This window comes from Tupaia chinensis, unplaced genomic scaffold (genome assembly GCF_000334495.1).
Source record: "Tupaia chinensis unplaced genomic scaffold, TupChi_1.0 Scaffold000283_1, whole genome shotgun sequence".
Lineage (NCBI taxonomy): Eukaryota > Metazoa > Chordata > Mammalia > Scandentia > Tupaiidae > Tupaia > Tupaia belangeri.
The window spans coordinates 332,943-354,750 of NW_006159766.1; the positions used below are offsets into that span (position 1 = coordinate 332,943).

The 21,808-nt window shown below is 39.9% G+C and overlaps 1 protein-coding gene and 1 pseudogene across 6 annotated transcripts in view; one reads left to right on the top strand and one right to left on the bottom strand.

The window, feature by feature from the left end:
- Nucleotides 1-21,808, bottom strand: part of FBXW7 (F-box and WD repeat domain containing 7) — a 242,278-nt gene that overhangs the window by 183,699 nt on the left and 36,771 nt on the right. The gene's annotated exons all lie outside the window — the stretch shown is intronic.
- On the top strand, nt 15,608-15,744 carry LOC114008088 (uncharacterized; annotated as a pseudogene).

The following is a 21,808-nucleotide window of genomic DNA, read 5'->3' on the forward strand; positions in this document are numbered from 1 at the left end:
TGGCATAGTTTGAATGTGTTGAAATTTCGTTGCTATTGATGTTAAGAGGATGGAAACTTAATCCAGCTACAGTATTACAAGATGAGGCTTTCGAAAGTCACTAGCGTTAGAGAAGGTCATCAGGGTGAGGCCCCCATAACTGAATCCTGGTGGCCTTCTAAGGAGGAGAGTGATGAAAGCTGACACACGTTCTTGCCCTCTCAGATGATGCCAGATGCTAATTCAAGACTCTGCAGGGAGTGCCCACAAACCAAAGCCGTCCCCTGACTTCCACCTAGGACCTCCAGAATCGGGAAATAAATAAACTTTTATTTTCTACAAATTACCCAGCCCGTGGTATTCAGTTATAACAACAGGAAAATAGATTAAAACATTCTTGACCACTACAAATGGAGATTTCAAAAAGTTCGTGAAAAAAGATTAAAATATGAGCTTATCTTGGTATCAATCCATGCACAATTTTTTTTCATCATACCCATTTTCCATGAACTTTTTGTATGCCCTCATAAATGCTGTCTCTAAAGAAATAGCAAAAGGTTTTTGTTTTTGTTTTGTTTTGTTTTGTTTTTCAAAAAAAAAAAAGGCACTCTTGTTAAAATTTCCCATGTACTCTGTAGAAATAATTAAACAGTAAATCTGAAATATAACCCCTAACCTCAATCCCTTTAGTAACTGCTTTAAAGATATGTTTAATAGTATAATTGTGAGCTTTTGGTGTTTGTTTGTTTGTTTGTTTTTTAAGCCACAGGACACTTGGTTTAGGAAACAGAGAGAGGGAAAGTGAGAAAAGGGAGAAAATAAAAGGGAATGGCCACTCAATAATCACTTCTCCCCCATTCTCCTCTCGGGATTCTGGGCACACATGGGCACCCATGCACATGCATCTGGACTGATTTTCAATCACTGGGTCTGGGGCTTGAACCATGGTTCACCATGTAGGAGGTCCAGCCCCTTAACAACCATGCCACCTGCTGATCCCCAATTCTAAGCATTTTTAACTATCCTTATTTTCAGCTCATAACTTCATTCAGCCTCAACGCATATCAACCTTTAAAACAGAAAGTCATCAGTATAAAAATGGAAAACACGCCCTTGAGGATCATTATCCGTGATAAACACCAAAGGAATAGACAAAGGTGAAAGTACATTAGAGAAAAGAGTTTTCAAAAAGGAGGTGCTTTTAGGGGCCAGCCAGTAGCATGGTGGTTGAGGCAGCTGGTTCCCACATGGCTGACTGCATGTTTTAAATCCCAAATCCAGTGGCTTAGAAAACACACCAAGTGAGTATGCCACCTACCCAAAATCCCAAAAGGACAAAGAAATGGAGAAAGGATTACAGCGTGACCATACCCCAAGGGATGGTGGGGGGGTGCTTTATAATTTTCCCTCTCTCGTTCTCACTGTCTCTCTTCAGTGAGCACCCAAGTCCTCTGGCAAATTGAAACAATAAATAATAAGTTTTAAAAATTTTAAAAGAAAGGAGGTATTTAGAATACTTTTATAAATAGGAAAGAGATCTTTCACTGATATGGCTTCCAAATCAGAAAACAGAAAGTTGATATAACAAAACTCAACTGCATCTGAGAACTGACAAGCCCTTTGGACATGTTTCGAGATGTAATGACCCACAATTATTGCTCCTTTTTTTTTAAAAGTCAGATGCCAATAAAATCAGAAAGATTATCTCCCAGTCATTATCTCACATTCACAACATTTTATAACATCCTAACATTTTTTTATCAAAAAAAGTCCAAAATCAAAACAAAATTGAAATAAACACTTCTTTCTGATCTCAAGTATTTTGGATTAGGGCTACGAAATCTGTAATGTGATACTCATGAAGACTTAATGTTTGTTTCATATTTTAAGTAGTGAGAAATATGTGTGCTTAAATATTGATGAAAAGAATCAAGTATAAAGCATGAAGCTGAAAATACCAAAAACGGGGGGGGGGGGGGAGCAGATAATAAACTGTATTAGGTACCCCAGAAGATGGGAAGGAGAGGAATATCTTAGTAGTACTCCCTCTATTGCAACATTAAGAAGGAGGAAAACATAAGACAGGCAATAGGCAACTAAGTGTTCCCACCTGGTAATCCGATTTTCAATGGAAAGTAATAAGAAAAGTCTTTTCTACAATGAGATACTACCTAACCCCTGTCAGACCCACAAAGATTAAAAGTACAAAAAAATGGTAAGTATGGGCGGGGTTGTGGTGAAAAGGGAACTCTCCCACACTGTTGGTGGAAATGTAAATTGGTCCAGCCACTGTGGAAAACAACATGGAGGTTCCTCAAAGATCTACAAATAGAACTACCATTTGATCCAGCAATCCCACTTCCGGGTATCTACCCAAAGGAGAATGCTCAGTTAGAAAAGCGCTTGCACATCAACGTTTATTGCAGTATTATTTACAATTGCTAAGACATGGAACCAACCCAAATGTTCACGAACAGAAGAATGGATTGAAAAGATATGGCACATATATTCTATGGAATACTATTCAGTCATAAAAAAAAAAACCTGGCATTTGATACAAAGTGGTCAAATATGGAAGATTAATTACTGAGTGAAGCAAGCCAGTCTATGAAAGAAAGCTACTGTATGTCTCCACTTAATATACCAACTTAATATATACCAACTATCCACATTCTATAGTAGAGATTGAAATATTGGAGGACATAAAAGCAGTGAAAATAGTTATGGACACTGGAGACAGTGCAGGGGGGGAGTATAGGGAAGGAAATCAGGGAGAAAAAAATAGAGAGGCATTAACATTTGTGAGACACAGAAATGGTTTATCACCTGTTAATGATGACATGTATAGTATTCTCAACTGGACTGGTCTGAGAAGTTTTTCATATTGTATAAATACTCTTTACAAGCCAAATGATGTGTAGCAATTGAATGTTTAAAAATAAAAATAATAACAATAAAACAAATTTTTAAAAATAAAGAATTTGGAAAAAAATGAAAAGCTATTTGCTGATGATGTATATAGTAATGTCTTTGTCTTGACTGATGTGCATGGTAATCGTGCTGAAAATGAAATGTTATACATTGTAAAAATATATGTGATTAAATGTAATGTAAAAAATAATAAAAATGAAATTTAAAAATGTCTTTTGTAGGAAAGGGAGGAGGCATGTTGGGGGTCTGAAGAGGGTGGATGATTAAAAAGGCCATAGTGAAGAGGAGGAAGTCACTTGATAAGACTAATGCAAAAGATGTCCAAGCAGTAATAGGTTTGAATATGGTTGATGATCAAGAATCTATAATAGAAACTAACGTCCTTTCGGGTAACTTTCTACAACACTATTCGGGTACTACAGGAATGAAAGGATCAGATAACTGATTTCATCCAAAATTGAGGTCTTACCAGACAAGGGAACAAGTAAGGGTAATTTAGGATAAGAACAGAAAGTGCACACAAGCCTCAGGTAATAAGATATATGAAAAACAGAGAAAGCTGATGTCTAAAAGAAGCCAAAAGGCTGAACGTACGAGAGGGCAGAATATTCTAACGGGAAGAGCTAAGCAAACAACTCTGAAGAACACACGGTTTTCACATTGGTGATTCACCAGGTGGGACAGTTATTAACATGGCAGTCCCCATGAGAGTGAGTAGTGGGGCAGAGTGAAGGAGGAAACTCGCTGGATTTGGGTAGATCAGGTAAAGAAATAAGGCTCAGGATGTTGATGAGTCACCATATGGACACTGAAATCAGGAATTATTGAAGGCCCTGGAAGGTACAGGAGGTAGCATGCAATATGCTAGCATCTTTCCAGAATATGCAGAATCTACTAGGAAGGCAGTAGATGACAGCTCAAAGGAGGCTGAGACCAGTAACTAACACTGTTTGAAATGTTTTAATATGTACTAGGTTAGTGCAAAAGCAATTGCAGTTTTGTATCATGAATTTTAAAGCATTATAACGAGGCTCAAACACATCTTTATTCATCAAAATAGGAGCCATTACAATCAATGCATCATTGCCAACAAGAAATAAGTGTATTCCTATAGCATAAAAATCCATGCGTCAGGATTTGATGAACTCTTGGAAAGCATTTTCTGCATCTTATTGGTTGTGGAAGTGTCTTCCCTCCGCAAAAAGTTGTCGAGACCCGTGAAGAAGTGGCATCAGTTGGCAAGAGGTCAGGTGATTATGGCAGATGAGGCAAAACTTCATTGCCCAACTCATTCAACTTTCAAAGCATAGGTTGTGTGGCGTGTGGTCAGGCATTGTTGTAGGAAAGAATCGGGCCCTTTTGGGCCCAGCAGATTGGGAAATGGATGTGTGGCCGGACTCTCATGTAGTTGACTGCAGTTTGAGTCCCAGACCCAGTGGCTTAAAACTCACACCAGGCACATGGGCATGCGTGCCCAAAATTCCAAGAAAAAAAGGGAGAAGGAACTATGGTATGGCCATCCCCCCAGGGTGTGATTTCCTGCTTTCTGTCTCTCTGGCAAGCACATGTGTCCTATAGTAAATCTCTCTCTTTTAATAAAAAATAAAAAAATTTAAAAAAAAGAATTGGGCCCTTTCTTTTGGCCACTGCTAGAGGCAGGCGTTACAGTTTTTGGTGGATCGCACAGATTTGCTGAGCACACTTCTCGGATGGCATAGTTTCACTGGGATTCAGAAAGCTGTATAGGATCAAACTCCACCAAACAATGATCATGACCCTTTTTTTTGGTGCAAGTTTAGCTCTGGGAAGTGCTTTGGGGCTTCTTCTCAGTTCGGCCACTGAGTTGCTCGTGGCCAGTTGTCATATAAAAGCCACTTTTTATCAGACATCACAATCTTATCGAGAAATGGTTTACTTTTGTTGCACAGAGAAGAGAAGACAGGGGACCAGCAAGTAGCGTGGTGGTTAAGGTGCTGGACACTCCCACATGGCCAACTGTGGTTCAAGTCCTAGACCTGCTGGATTGCTTTCTCACTTTCCCTTTCTCTCTGTGTGTCTCGCTATGGTCAAATTTAAATAAAGGAATGAATAAATAAAATTAAATAAATAATTACTTTTAAAAAGAATAAGAAAAGACAGTAAAACAGTAATTTTTAAAAAATTTTTGATCAGCTCATGAGGCACCCACTTATTGAGCTTTTTCACCTTTCCATTTTGCTTCAAATGCCTATCAACCATGGAATGGTCAATTCTCAATTCTTCGGCAACTTCTCACACAGTTGGAAGAGGACAGCTTCGATGATTGCCCTCAATCAGTTGTCAACTTCAATGGCCGGCCACTGCACTCGTCTTCAAAGCTCTCTTCTCCTTTGCAAAACTTCTTGAACCACCACTGTACGTTCATTAGCAGTTCCAGGCCAAATGCATTGTGACTTTGTGAGTTGTCTCCTCTACTTTACGATCCATTTTGTACTTGAAGAAGAAAATCACTCAAATTTGCTTTTTGTCTACCATCATTCTCACAGTCTTAAACACATATAAAACAAACAGCAAGTAATAAGCCATTAGGGGGGAAAAAAAAGTGAGACATGCACATTAAAATGATGTATAACATAACCACATTTATTTTTAAATGTGTCCAATATCAAACAGCAAATTTCAACAAAGCAAAACTGCAAGTACTTTTACACCAACCTAATTTCTTACACTTACCTATCTATAAGGAAGACAATAATAACATTGTTCCTCCTAACAATGAAAAACAAGTACAAGAAGTTTTAAGACTTATCTCTTAAAACTACACTACCAAAAACTGTAAGACATCAAAAACCAGAATAGAAGTATTCAGGATGCAGAGCACTTAAACACTGAAATTTCAATGAATGCAATGGATCTGGTATAGGCTATACTTCCATTCCCAACAGTGTATTATTTCACCTGAAATGCCTTCCCACAGAAACTTGACTCAGAAAAGAAAACATCAAAATCACTTTTTCTTTTAATAGACTCTTGATAAATATTTTTCACTGTTTTTGAATTGCCAGAGGGTACATGTTTTGAATTGACAGAGGGACTGAGTGTGAGAAAGCAACCCCTAACAGGGCATAGTCACACTGCAATCCCTTCTCCATTACTCCCTCCCTTTGGGATTTGGGAAACTTGTGCACACACATATGCATGCACAAATGCTTGACATTGTTTTTCAAGCCACAAGGGCTGGGACTCAAACCATTGTTGGTCATATGGGACCTGGCTCCTTTAACCACTAAGCTACAGAGCTGACCCAATTTTTCTATTTTTATTTATTGCCAGAAGATGAGTGTACCCCCCAAGAGAGAGGGGGAAAGACAGAAAGAGAGTACACCTCTCCAGTGTGGGGAGGTCATGTCACAATTATCCCTTCCTGATGGGATGGAGAATTCACAGTGAGTTCCTCAAACCACCAGGGTCAGGACTCAAGCCATGGTAAGCCAAATGGGATCCAGCTCCCCACATGCTGGACTTAGGACTGTACTAAGGGGCCAGCCCTCAAAAATCATTAAATTTAAATGAATCTTTTAGTAACCAAGAAAGAGAAATCTTTTTTTTTTTTTTTTTGAGAGCTTTTTGCTATAGTGCACATGTACTCGCCAGAGAAACAGAGATGGAGAAATAGGAAGCAAGAAATCACCCCAGCCCACTTCCCCCAGGGGATGGCCATGCCACAGTCCCTTCTCCTCCATTCTTCTCTCTGGATTTTGGGCTTGCACATACATGAGCCCAGTGTGAGTTTTAAGCCACCAGGTCCAGGATTTGAATCGCAGTTGACTTCAGTGGAGTCAACGACCTAACCATTATGATCTGCAGGTCCCAAAAGAAAAATCTTTAAGTGCTAGTAACACCAGAAAAACTGCCATTGCAAGTTGTCGGTGTTTGTGCCCCACAGTGGGTTATTAATCTTTCACTATATATTTGGCCTCTGCCTCATGTAGAACAGAGACGAGACTTTCAGCCCCAGGTGGGAGACTTCAGACCACATAGGCCCTTCCTCCTCAACACTAACACACATATAAAGCCAAGACCCAGAACAGCAAGATTTTAGTAAAGGCTCCTACATCTGTCATTACCACAAGAAAAATAAAAAAGCATAGGCTCCAGAACAACAAAAACAATCACTCACTGATTATATGATTATCTGTAGGTGTCTGTGTGCTTGGAGACAGAAAAATGAAGTAATTGTTTGCAGGCCATGATAAAAGTTTAGTATCAGAGTGTAACCTATAAAATGGGAGTGTGGGGATCAGCAGAGAGGTAGGTTTTTATTGCTCTGCAGGTTTTAAACAACTCCCACCCCTGACCAGGGGGACTTCTGAGAAGGAGTTGAACAATGGGGACAAGCTTGGGGAGGGGGGTGTGAATATTGAGGGGTTACAAGATCAAAGGTCTCTAGCTCTCTATTGTTAGAGCGAAGAGGCAGGCTATTCACTTAGGGGGTCTGAATGACTGTGCCCAGTAAGAATTTAACCAAACCAGAAAGGCAGGCTCAGTGCTGGTGCATTACACAACACTAAAGGCAGTGCAAGGGCGGAGGGGCACAGGGATGATGTCAGTGTGGTGTCTTCACACACTCACAGGTTCCACCCGACCTCTGTGTGACCCTACAATTTTAAGCAATTTTCTTTTGTGAACCTCCTGAGGCTAGGTAGCAGAAGGTGGCCTGCAGTCGTAGTATATAGTAATTATACCTCACAGTAAGCATCGGACAAAAAAATGCCAACAATCAGTATGATTAGTATGTGTACACGTGTGTCTGTGTGTGGGGGGGTATTTAGTTGTCTTCCACAGGAAGAAGTTTGGGATCTTAATTGCTTATGTTTAGCAGAAGCCACCCCAGCCATTCAGGTACATATGATAAGCTCAAGTGTCGGTTGTTCCTGTGATGTTAGGCTACAAAGCATACATTGTAGTTTTACAAAGATTAAAGACTGAGCTATTTGACAACTATAGGTTTTCAGGAGTCCCAAAAGGTTATGATTAGCCAGTATTATTTATATTTTGTATTTAGTTTAAATAAAAACAATGACTGTGATTTTTGGTTTTTAATAGGCCCTATGCATTCAACAGAGAGACAGAGAGGAAAATCACTCTGGGGGGGGGGGGGGGGTGTTGGCCACGCTCCAGTCTCTTCTCCTCCATTCTCCTCTCAGGATTTTGGGCAAGCATGCACACGTACCCAGTGTGTTTTTCAAGCTACTTTGGTCCAAGACTTAAGCCATGCAGTCAGCCATGTGGAATCCAGCTGCCTTGGCCACTATGCTACCTGGCTGACCCTACAATGTTTTTAGTGCTGGACAATGACAGTAGTTTGTTGTCATCAATTTAAGTGGCAACCTAGGACAGAAACAGGTTGGCAATCGCTGTGGTCAGAAACATCAGAAAGAAACGACTCCGGATGATAAGAAGAATGTTTCAAAGGTACCAAATCTTTACTGACTACCACGACAACTGCTGTTTGATTCCCATGGGCCAGGAGACTCCCAGCTTGGCAAGTTGTTGTGGGGGGCCAATACCATATGTGTTGTCCAAGGATCAAGGGTGCAAGGACTATTTAATGGGATTAGGTTATAAATAACCAAGTTTATGACTATACCAGTTGAGAGCAACAGGGCCAAGATCAATGGAGACCTCTTCGGCTACCTGGGAGATTTTTCTTTTTAACAAGCTATATCTTAACCTGGCAAAGCTGTCATTTTAATCCTCACTTACGTTTCTTTGTTCTTGTTGTTTTAATGTTTAAGGAAGCCTGAATAGCATCACACATTAGCCCTTTAATTTTGGCAAATAGTTGTTTTGTTTGTCTTTAATTTTAATAAACACTGAAGTGAAGCCACCCTTGGTTTATAATTGAGATTTTTGCCAGTTTTTGTTATTTATAACCTTGATCCACCTGTGTAAAGTAGGCAACTATAAAAACTATGCAGCTATGACTTTAGAGTATTTTATTTATACTTAACTAGGGAATAGTTAGGAACTATTGATCAGGCTCTTTAATTTTGTTGGTATTTATCATTTATTTTGGGGATTCGGGAGATATCTGAGATGGGGATAAATTATTATGGATTAACATTATATACTGTGTTACATTTACAATGTTGAAGGGAGCTGGTAAACAGGATTTTAATTAGTATGGCACACTAGAACTGGTTTTATTAGTGAAGGCCCTTATTCTGCCAGAACCGCCTGTAGTTATCATACTCAAATCTTGGAGCATGTTTTTCCCTACCCTGGTCCCATTAGGAGAGCAGCCAGGAGGCCACTCCTCCCTGGCCTTTATGGTCATTGTCCAGCTCTCCCAAGGCCAGGGTCCTACTCAGAATGAGGTAATGAGCTAGCAGTGCTCCCTCTCCTCTTTAACAAAAGCCTCCCTAGAGACCGTGGCCTTATGGATTTTAGAGCTAAAGGCACCAGCCATCCCCACCTGGTGGCAAAGGCCACCTCTGTGACTCTATGAGGGGAGGAATGCTTGGGCATAACCCCGATCTCTTTTGTTTTATTTTGTTTTGGACCAGACAGGAGTACACAGCTCACTCTGCTTTAATTCCTAAGTCCCTCCTCTTTTGCAAGCTCAGAACAGAGGCCTGGCTCCTGTAGTTAGCCTGCCTGTCTTTTTTTTTTTTTTTTTAATAGCTTTGGTAAGGACTCATAATCATCTTTTTGGTGTTTTGGAGGTGTTTTTATATTTATACCCTAGTCTGAAGTGCTTAAAGAACCTAGTCAGCCCACCCAACATGTACACGGCTGGCCAGCCTGGGCTTTCTCTCACAGATGGCAGCACACTCCCGTATGGGTTTGTTTGGGTTTGTTTGTTTTTTTAATCCATCATGGGGTTTTTTTGGCTTTTTGTTTTTTGGGGGTTTTTTTGGCATACGGGTCTTTGACAAGTCCAAAGCCAGTAATTTCTCAACCTTGCCCAGTTCTGTTTTAGCTGCTGAATGGGCATCAGTTATTGACCTCCCAGCCCGTAACAGGGGCCAACTCACTACTGCCATGGCTTTGTGCCTTCCTCATCCCAGGGGGTCATCTGCCTTGTACACAGAAGATGCTCTCACCCTTCCAGCTTTTTCCAGGATTTCCCAAACTCATGCAGAGTTCTGCAGGCGCCTACATGGCAACACCACACAGGTGTGGACGGCTGCTCTGGGATCACCTCTCCACTGATTACCCCTCATGTGTAGATGCAATGATCTGGCACCAGAATTAAGAGTTCAGCAAAGTTCATAAATACAAAATCAGAATACAAATAGCAACTTGTTACCCACACTAATTGGTTTGTAACTACCAGTTACAAAACGTACTGTATAAAAATTCATCTCTCACAACTATAACAAACCATAAAGAACATGAGAACAAACCTAAGACTTTTATAAGAAAACATTATAACTATACTGGCAGACATTAAAGAATGCCTAAAGGGCTGCTCTATAGCACAGAGGTTAAGCAATGTGCATTGCGGTCCCACACGGCCATCCCAGCACTGAGGACAATCACACCAGGAACATGTGCCTCTGTGCCCAAAGTCCTGCCAGGAAGGAAAAATGGAAGAAAAATTATTGTGCATAACCACACCCTCTGGGGGAGGGATTTCCCCCCCCCAAATGCACATACCCTATGGCAATTAAAAGCAAAAACTACTTAAAAGAAGACATAGACCACAGTCATCCAATATTAAGCCCACTATAACCTGTAAATTCAATGAGATTCCAATCACAACTTTAACAGGATTTGCGGCTTGTTTTTCTTTTCCTTTTGAGGTGACACTGAAATTTGAAAAGCTGACCCAAAATCTTCATTAAGATCAAAGACTCATCAGGTATCAAGATTTATGTCTTAACTGTTGTCATACAGTATAGTAATGATATGAAAGAAGACAAATCAAATAAGACTATGGTACAAAGCATAAGGTATAGAAATAAATTCATACAATAGATCTACAACTTTTCAAAGTTAAAAGTCAGGACTAGCAGAGGGCATAACAGTTACGGCGCTGGACTCCCATGTAGTTGACTGCAATTCAAGTTCCACACCCAGTGGCTTGAAACTCACATGGGATGCATGTATGTGCATGACCAAAATCCTGAAAGGAGAATAGAGGGGAAGGGACTGCCATGTAGACATTCCCCCCCATGGAGGCGGGGGCTTATTTCTCACTTTCTGTCTCTGTCTCTCCAGCAAGCACATGCCCCCTATAGCAAAAATTTCTCTTAAAAAAAAAAAAAAAGTTAAAAGACAGCATGCAAACTAAACTAGAAAAGATATTTGCAACATATATTACCAAAAAGACTAATGGCCAAGTTATAAAAGAAATGCCACAAATCAAAATGAAAGCAAATATCAAACAGAAAAACAGGAATTAGCAAAGGACACAAAGAATCACAAAATAGAAAAACAGAATAATAAAAACAGAGTGTGATGAGGGACCAGCAGATGGCGTAATGGCTGCATCACTGGACTCCCATGAGGTCAATTGTGGTTCGAGTGTTGGACCCAGTGATTTGAACTCACACTGGGCGCATGTGTATGCATGCCCAAGATGCCAAGGGGGAGAATGGAGAAGGGACTGCAGTATAGCCATTCTCCCTGGAGGGTGATTTCTCACTTTCTGTCTCTATCTTTCTGGCAAGTGCACACACCCTATGGCAAAAGCCTCTCAAAAAAAAAAAAAGCACAAAAATATTCAACCAACCTGAGCAGATCCCACAGCCTAGTGGTTAAAGGGAAGCTGGGTATCCTATGGCCAACCGCAGATTGAATCTTGGGGTTGGGCATCTTGAAAACACACCAAGCACATATGTGTGCCCAAACTCCCAACAGGATGGAGAAATGGAGGGAATTGTGTGTGACCGTGTCCGGTGGCAGGGGTGCTTCTCCCCTCCCCCATCCTTCTCTGTGACTGGCAAGCACACACGCCCTCTGGCAATAAAAAAATCAAATTAAAAATAAAAATTATGAACTGACACCTAGATCAATGATCCACGCAATTCCATTTTCGGTGTCTATCCTAAATAAAATTACATATTGACTAAATTCATACAAGCCCTACTAAATTATTTGCCAAAAGAAGAACCTAATTATCTCTCCACATGAAACTGAGCTTTAGTCAACATGGAAAACTAAACAGCAGTTAAAAGGAATGAACCAAACCTAACACACGCCAATATGAATACACACAGAAAACAACGCTCCGTGAAAATGCTTCATTTCATGTTTTAGGTAAATGCTTCCATACGGTCAAAGACAACAGGGGGATACAGAGGAATGGTCACAAGGGCTTTCGGGATTATGGGCACCTTCGAAGAAGGAAGGAAAGTATGGGAAGGGGAGAGCTTTCCAGAGGAAAGCTACGAGGCCAAGGGGGACCTCACTTGACCTTGAGGCTAGAGACACAGGTGTCTGTTACGTTACTTTTTGTACTTTTTCTTTGCTTGAACTATTTCACAATTTGCACAATTTTAAAAGAAACAGAAAATAATAAATGTGCTGATCATGAACAGCATTCCAGAGGGCACGATAGAGGGAACTAGGAAGAAGAAAAGAATTAGAAGGACTTTTTCAGGGTGAAAAATTATAAAACATTATAAAGACAGTAAATTCAGATGATATGGCCACCTACTGTGAAAATGACAGAGGCGAGCCTCAGACTCCTTGAGAAAAATGGGAATTGGGCCTCACGGCCAGACCGTTGGTCCCCCAGGTCCCCAGTAAAATGCGTGTACCTAGTTCATTAGCTCACTCAGCCTGGCATGACTGTGACTCTCTGCTAGTCACTACACATCACAGGGGGGAATGCGCTGAACCTTCATCCCACAGGAGCAAGACATTCTGCTAGACAGCACGAGAGACACTACCAGCTTTCAGGGAGCTTGTCATATACTGTGCCGTTAATACTAGACAAGTGCTGCTGGAATTCAGAAGAACGAAAGAGCCCGTCAGGTTGCTGAAATGGTACAAGAAAGATCTCACAACAGCAGTGGAGCTCAAGCTGAGAAGGGAAGGACAAGAAGCAATTCAAAAAGCATAAAAATGGCATTCGAGGTAAGAAAAGGAGTGGCAAACATGCAAACCTCTGGGAAGGGAAAAAATGAACTACAAGTACTTGACAGGCAAAGGTCAGAGGTTAATCAGACAAAATAATCTGACAATAACAAAATCTTTAAAATTAGTAGATTAAAACCAGCAAGTCCATGGTGGTTGGAGCACTGGACACTCCCACATGGCCGACCATGATTCGAGTCCTGAACCTGGTGGTTTGCTTCTCACTACCCCCCCCATGTGTGTGTGTGTGTGTGTGTGTGTGTGTGTGTGTGTGAGAGTGTGTGTCTGGTCAAATTAAAATAAATGAATGAATAAATAAAATTAAATAATTTTTTTTTTAAGTAGATCAATCAGACTCCTAAGCTGCAAAGAACAAGAAAAATAAAATGTTATTTCAGGAGTGGTTTCTAAAGAAAATTAATTTATTTAATTGCATTATTTGGAGGCCAGCATATGGTGCGGCAGTTACATCGCTGGACTCCCACTCAGCCAACTGGAGTTTGACTCCCAGACCCATGCTTGAAACTCATGCTGGGCACAAGTGTGTGTGTGCCCAAGATCCCAGGAAAGAATGGAGGAGAAAGTTTGTGGCATGGCCATCCCCTGCGGAGGAAGATGATTTCTCACTTTCCCTCTCACTCTGTCTCTCTCTCTAGCCAGTGCACATGCCCTAAGGCAAAAACCTCTACCAGAATCAATCGATCGATCGATAGATAGATAGATAGATGACTTAGGGCTAGCCAATGGTATGTGGTTAAGGTGGCTGGATCCCACCTGCGTGATTTGACTCTTGAATCACATGACTTGGGGAAATGTGCCAAAGACAAAATCCTAAGAGGAGAAAGGAACTGAAAGAATTCCAAGTGTGGCCAAACCCTGGGGATGCACACTTTCACTGTCTGTCTGTCTGTCTGTCTGTCTGTCTCTCTCTCTCATGAGCACACATGCCCTACAGCATTATATATAAAGACTTCTCCTCAGAGAGCTGAAGAATGCACTAGGAAAAGTATCTAAGTCTCCCACCAAGTTGTTCCTAAGTGTGAATCATAAAAGCTGAACCTACGACAGTAGAGTTCATTGGTAGCTCTACCACACAAAAACTCTAAAAACGTCGATGCCCACCACCCACATTAGGAAGCAATCACAAGCAAGAGCTGTTACCTGGCACTTCTCTCTTCTGAATTTATGTGTTACACAGATGCATCTGATCCAAACCGTCCAGGGCACATGTGTCCTAGCTGCAAGGGGTGCCAGAAAGCTGAGTTCTTCCTTCTGCAGGACCCCTACCTGGCAAATTGCCCCAGCACTGTGTGGTTGTCTGGAAATGAGCAACCACAAATACAGACCAAGTCTTGGCTATCAAACAACGTACACATTTATTCCAAACTGCAAGCTCCCAACAAGATTCTCAAGGCTGACAGATTATAATTAAGCCTTGCACAAACCAAACCCACTCTGTTCTCATCACACTCATCAGCTCCTGCAGACAGCTCCAATATCGAAATCTCTGACTGATGTCCAATTCCTTTCTTTTTTCTTCTATAATCTATGGACTAAACTGCAAAGAAGGGTGTATGTGGGATGGAGGAAGAGAAAATTAATTTACTGCATAAACACAGAGAATCTAAGTTCTTCTCTATGTGTTCTCTGTATTCTCTACACAATCTAAGATCTGACTTGGTTCTAGGAACTTTACTGAAGGGCTACAATTCACTTTGATGGTAGTTCCAAGTCTTGTGAGCCCTAAAATCTTTTGTTTATACAGATCAGGTAGGACCTTAATGAACTGCCCAACTATTTTAAATCTAGATATCCCGTGATCATTTAGCCACAACTAAAAAGAGAAATTCAGGTCAACATCTCTTGATCGTCATAGAAATGCTGCCTAGCTTGCCTATGGAAGTTAGAGCCACCCTAGAAAGTGGTGGCTCTAACCAATATAGTATCTCCTCCCACCTACAGACAACGGCAATTACACTGCTTTTTATATGTGCTGACGCTGCCCTCAAAGTATTTCTCATTACCTTAGTGAATAAAGAACCTTCTGGACCTCTTAGCAGAGAATACTGCAGAGGAAATGGAATACTGGTAATACTGGAGTACGTACGTGGTCAGGGTACTATATCTACTCTACCGTTCTATTTCCCTTAATCGTTGACTTCCTCCTCTGTATTATGCCATGAGTTGACATTCAACTGCATTTAGCAAAGGTCAATACTATGACCAATCAAAGGAGTAAGCATAAGAATCACTTGGGCTGCAACATTAAATCCACAATCTCTTGTAATCGTACCACACCAATATACTTGGCCAAATGCAAAAGTGCATTTCTTTCTCTTCCTCTCCCCTCCCCACCCCTTCCCTCCTCCTTTCCCTTCCTTCTCTCTCCTCTCCTTTCTCTCAACAGCAGAACCAATTTCTACATGCATTCCTGAAATTTTTGATGATTTGTTAGCAAAAATATTTTTAAAAATTGATATATAATCCTTTTCTTCCTAGTTTAGGCAAAGGTACAGCAAGATATATAATCTGACTCCAGTTTCAGGTCTGGAGACAGTGAGGGCTGCAGAAAGGGGTATGAAGAAACTGGCTCCCCTTAAATGATGACTGTCCTAAGAAAAGTTGTATGTTGTATGAAAGGAGAGAAGGTCAGCACTCCCCTTCACGAGAATGGAAAAGCCTGACAACACACATACAGTTAAGGGTAATAGTGCGCAAAAAGAATAAAGTATTGGGTCACTGAAAAAGTAGTGATGCATTTTTGCATAGAAAAAAACAAATAAAAAAAAAATACATCATGACTTTTCTGAGACCCAATAGAAGGCATCTTACTACCTGACCTCCAAATATCTTACAAAGCTGTGGTAATCAAAACAGTATGATATTGGCACAAAAGTAGAAACAGACCAGTAGATCAGAAGAGAAAATGCGAAAATAATCATATTGATCAATGAGCATATGGTCAACCAATCTTTGACAAAGGGCTCAAGATAATGCATTGGAAAAAAAAAGACATTCTTTCCAGCAAATGGTGCTGGATATCCGCTTAAAGAAAAAGATGAAACTGAATCCTTAACTATCACCATTAACAAAAATCAACTCAAAATAGATCAAATATTTAAATGTAAAGCCTCAAACGATAAAACTACTGGTGGAAAACACAGGGAACACTCTTAAATAAGAAGCCTAAGGCACAGGCAATTATCTCAAAAATAGACCAAGATTACATTAAACTAAAAAGGTTCTGCAAATTAAAGGAAATGATAAATAGGGTGAGGAGACAACTCACAGAATGGAAAAACCTATTTGCAAGCTATGCTTCAGATAAGGTTGATAATCAGAAGATATAGAGGAGTCAAGCAGTTTACCTGCCCCACCTCCAAAACTAGGCAAATGAACTAAAAGAACAACTCTCTAAGAAGACATCCAAAGGGTCAATAGCATATGTAAAACTGTTCAACATTTCTTATCATAGGGAAAAGCAGAGCAAAATCAGCATGAAATACCACTTAACCCTAGTCAGAATGGTCATGATAAACAAATAAAGTAAAATAAAGAATGACAAGTGCTGGCAAGGCTGTGGTGAAAAAGGAACCCTCCTATACTGTTGTTTGGAATGTAAATTGGTACAACCACTCTGGAAAACAGTATAGAAGCTTCTCAAAAACATACAAATAAAATTACCATTTGACTCAGTACTCACACTCTTTGGTATTTACTCAAAGGACAGAAAAGCATTCAGTTGAAAGGACACTTGCACTTTCATATTTATTGCAGCATTATTCACAATCGTGAAGACATGGAAGTATGGAAGTGCCCAAGAACTGATGACTGGGTGGAAAAATTGTGGCACATCTACACTAAGGAGTACTATTCAGTCATAAGGATCAATGAGACACTACTGTGTGACTCAAAGTGGCTGAAAGTGGGCCATTTACTGCTGAGTGAAGTCAGACTTTGAAAGACAAACACTGTATAGCCCCGCTCAATATACACTGAAAGTCTGCATTCTATGGCAGAAATGCAAAGATTCAAAGATACGATGGAAGGGTAAGTGTAGATACCAGAGTCTATAAGGGAGTCAAGTGGATGGTTGAGGGTAAGTGGGAGGGGCAAAGGGAAGAAAAACTTAACAGACCCAAGAATGTAAAATTCTCTACTTAAAATAATGTACATGGCAATATCCTTGATCTGATAGTCATAAACAAATAATTAAATAAAGCTATTACAGGTCTTCAAAGATACAGAATGATGGTTTCTGTCAGTAATACCGAGACTTGAAGTGCTGTGGCCTGTAATTCCCCATATAAATTCATTCATTCAAAAGATTATTAGCAGCCATAATTATCACATATCCAATTTTAAAAAGTAGACTTCTATGCAATGCAATTCTATTTTCCCAAATTTTCATAAAATTAAACAACGTAAGATTTTTCTATTTGGACATTTTGTTACCAAGAATTTAGTTGGCATCAATCATTTATACTACATAATAAAATCAGGCATTAACTGTGCTCAAATTTAAAAGCAATTTAATGTATGCCCCTAGAGGGCAGCATTTCTCACAGGATAAACAAGTTTATCTTAAAAAAGAACTCCATTATCCAAGAAGTTTTAAGAAATGCAGAATAAACAAGGATTAATACGTTTCTTTCTTATAAGATGCCTCATTAATATATTAATGTGCATTGTGAATGTTTAATAAACCATTATGGTGGTATACAGTGCTTCTTTGAACTTAATCATAGGATCCGTTCTTTAAGGATGATCTCTAGTGAATAGTTCCACAGAATGCACTTCGAAACAATCCAATGGACAAATGCTCTCAAAATAAATTTTACTTCCTTATTTATTCATGGATTTACTCTTCTGACTTTTGTGGGAGTTTTTTGTTTTGTTTTTTTTTCTTTTACTTGCTAGATAGTATAGGCACGTGCCAGAGAGACAGAGACAGACCGAAAGAAAGCACCCCGCAACAGGGCATAGCCACACCACAATCTTATTTCCACCATTTCTGATCCCATCAGGGTATGGAGCATGCATATCCCCAAGGCGCCATGGCTGGAATCCAAATTACAGTTGATAATACGGGATCCAGCATCCTATGCAAAGGGCTTAATCACTGCACTAAAGGGGTGGCCCTGATTTTCTGATTTTAAAACAGGTCCTCAGGAATCTCCCTATATTCACAGATCATGACTGACAATGGAATAAACATTGGTAATTACATTTGTTTATTTCTGTGGAACTCAGAAACATGGGAAACTTAACTGCCTAGCTTGCTCAAAGGATAACAGCAAAATACTAAAACAGAAAAAGGTCAGTGCTATAATTGAGTGAGATATGGCCACTCCTAGCTTTAAAACCACAGAATTGAGGTAAACTTAACAGAAAACTGTGAGTTGATCCAAACGTAGACTATTAAGTATTTGTGCTCCATTAACAATCTTCCACAAGCCATCTCAACTGAAATTAAGTTGACTAGCCTAAAGAAACGCTATAAACCAATAGACCTTCATGTCTCTATAGTTAAAATATCCTTTATTTATTTATGAGAGAGCCACAAAACAAAATGACTTCTTTTTTCTCTTTTCTTTTTTCAGGAGGTGGTGTCTGTGGAGGAGGTGTCACCCAAATGATGAAACAGTTTTCAGAATATAGAAATTTTTCCCCTCTCCAAGGATGCTAGCAACAGGCAGGCAGGCCATGACTTCAATTAAAGCATGTACATCCAAATATTTGTTCAGTTGTAAGTTTTTTAAGTCAGCCTCACTATGTTGTCCAAGCCAGCCTTGAGTTCAGCATTCTCCTGCTCTAGCCTCCCTAAGTGGCAGGACCTCGGACACTCTATGATGCCAGCCTTTTAAAATAGGTCGAAGAGAAAAGTGAACCCAGACCTCCCATGTGCCCACACCTGTGCAGCATGCAGCACCACAACTGGATCCTCAATACCCATCTGTCATGAACATCTGAAATGTTTCCTATCATCTTTCATCACTATGAGAGCTGCAACAATAAAAATTCAAACAGCTGTAAGCTACTCTTGCCCAGTTACTGATTCCGAAGTCCTCGTTACTACTCCTGTGACACTAGCCTTACCAAAAATTACTGTGACCCGTCTCAGGTAACCAAAATGCCTTAAACAAGTACATAACCTCTCTAAGGTTTAATTTCCAGTATATTAGCTATTAGCCAGACATAACTAGTGAACACTTGAAATGTAGCTAGTGTTCCTGGGGAAGGGGATTTTTACCTTTATTTCATTGTAGTTAACTTAAATTTAAAAGCTGAAGCTGTCTTTCTACTAAAGAAAATTCTATCGTTTGGATAGTACGAATTTCGTTGTAACTGCTGTACTGTATGTTACACTGCGCACATAGGAGTATAGTGAGTCATTTCTAGTATTACACGTAAAAATTAGTGATCTAGTCAGTGACGATTGATTCAGTGCGACATTTTTCTACACACCAATTTAACACTGTAATACATCCACTTGAATTGTTTTTTACGAATAACACAAATTATGGTGATGCTAATTTAAAAACCACATTTGGTGACTGAACTGAAAATATTTTTATTACTTCAGTTTTATTTTTTACTTCTTTTTTTCATTTATGTTTGCTATAAGGCACATGCTCTTGCCAAAGATAGAGGAAGTGAGAAATCACCCACTAGATGGGACGGTTTTACCACAATCCCTTCTCCTTCATTCTCCTCTCAGGATTTTGGACACACAAGCACACACACCCAGAGTGATTTTCAAGCCCATGGGTCTGGACCTTGAGTTGCACAGTCAGTCATGTGACATCCAGCCACCTTAACCTCCACGCCACTTGCTGTCCCTCAAATTTACTTAATTTTTTTGTCATAGGGAAGATTCACTTGCCAGAGACAGGAGACAGACAGATAGGAATAGTGAGAAATCACCCCTAGAGGAGATGGCCACGCTGCAATCCCTTCTCCTTCATTTTCCTCTCAGGATTTTAGGTACATACACACAGGCAACCAGAGTGATTTTCAAAACACCAGGTCCATGGCTCAAACCACAGTCTGCCATGTGGGAGTGCAGTGCCTTATCTACCATGCCACCTGCTGCCCCCCCCCCTGCCAAATCAGTTTTATTTTTTAAATTAAAATATTTTATTTTAAAATCTAATGAACTGGGCCATGGCATGTTGGTTAAAGTGGCTGGACTTCACATGGCTAACTGTGCAGAAAAAGTCAAGATCCCATAGCCTGAGAAACGCATCAGGCACATGTATTTACATACCCCAAATCCCAAACGGAGGAAGAAAGACTGCAGCATGACCATCCCCTGTGGTGGGGGGGGAGTGCTTTCTCACATTCTCTCTGTTCCTCTTTTTCTGTTTCTCTATCAAGTACACACACACCCAAGCAAAACACACACACACACACACACACACACACAAAATTCTAATGGACCACACACATCATATAGAAGACCTTTCTAACAATACCAAAAATCAACTGGTTCCAAATTTTTTTAAATTAGTACTCTTTTAGATTTAGATGAATCATTTGATAGAAGAGACACACAGATCAAAGCTTCAGGTACATTTTGTTTGAAAGAACTTCCAAATTTAAGAAAAGTTGTCAATATATAGCTTTAAAAAAAATCCAATTACTGGCATAGATACTTTTTAATCTTTTACCTTTGTCAAAGGCTTTCAGCTAGTTATTTCAATATGTTCCTATCACAGCAGACAGCTCCAACTATGTTAGAAATTTTAAAAGCAGAAACTATTTCTCTTACTGTTTTATCCCACTGTATGATATATGCTGAAAATATCTAGATTCAGCTTTCTGAAGCAGTTTATGAAAGACACCATGAATAGAACTGTTAAAATTATGCAGCATACACATGCCGATGATATGAATCCTAGCCAATTTATGGGAATGTTGAAAAAACAGAACACAATACATCCAAAGATTTTCTGTTCTTTGCTCATTGGTTAAGCAGTAGAATAATTTCATAAAGACTTACTCTGCTGTTAATTGTGCTTCAAGAAACACTTTTCAATATTCAATAATCAGAGACAAAAATAATAGTATTCTTTTATATATTTATTTATTCCTTTTTTAGTTATTTAGTTATTCATTCATTCATTTTTATTTTAATTTGATCAGAGAGAGAGTTGGGGGGAGAGTGAGAAAGCAAGCCACCAGGTCTGGGACTCCAACCATGGCTGGCCATAGGAGAGTGTCCAGCACCTTAACCACTATGCCACCTGCTGGTCCCCCCCACCACCAAGAAAAAAGTATTATTTGTTTTCTCACTTATATCTAATTTCATATGAACAATCTTAAACACTAAAGAAAGGAAAACCTTATTTATAACCTGGGTACAAATATGAACGTTTATATTGAACTTTAAAGTTTTCTTATCACAAATCAATAAAAGATTTCGTACTTTCCTCTAACATGAATCAATAAGCATAAATTTTAATTATGATAAGAAATAGTTGGGAAACACTTTACTGATAAGTTTAGAGCTGCCTTTCAATTTATGTAACATCCTTTTGAATTTTTTTTTCTTAAGAGATTTTCACTGTAGGGCTCGTGCGCTCACCAGACAGACAGAGAGAGACATAGAGACAGAAAGCGAGAAATAACCCCCCGGGGGGATGGTCACGCCGCAATCCCTTCTCCTCCATTCTCCTCTCGGGATCTTGGGCACGCACACACACGCGCCTGGCGTGAGTTTTAAGCCACCGGGTCCGGGACACGAACCGCAGTCGACTACGTGGGAGTCCAGCGACATAGCCATTACGCTAACTGCTGGTTCCCCCACATCTTTTTGAATTTG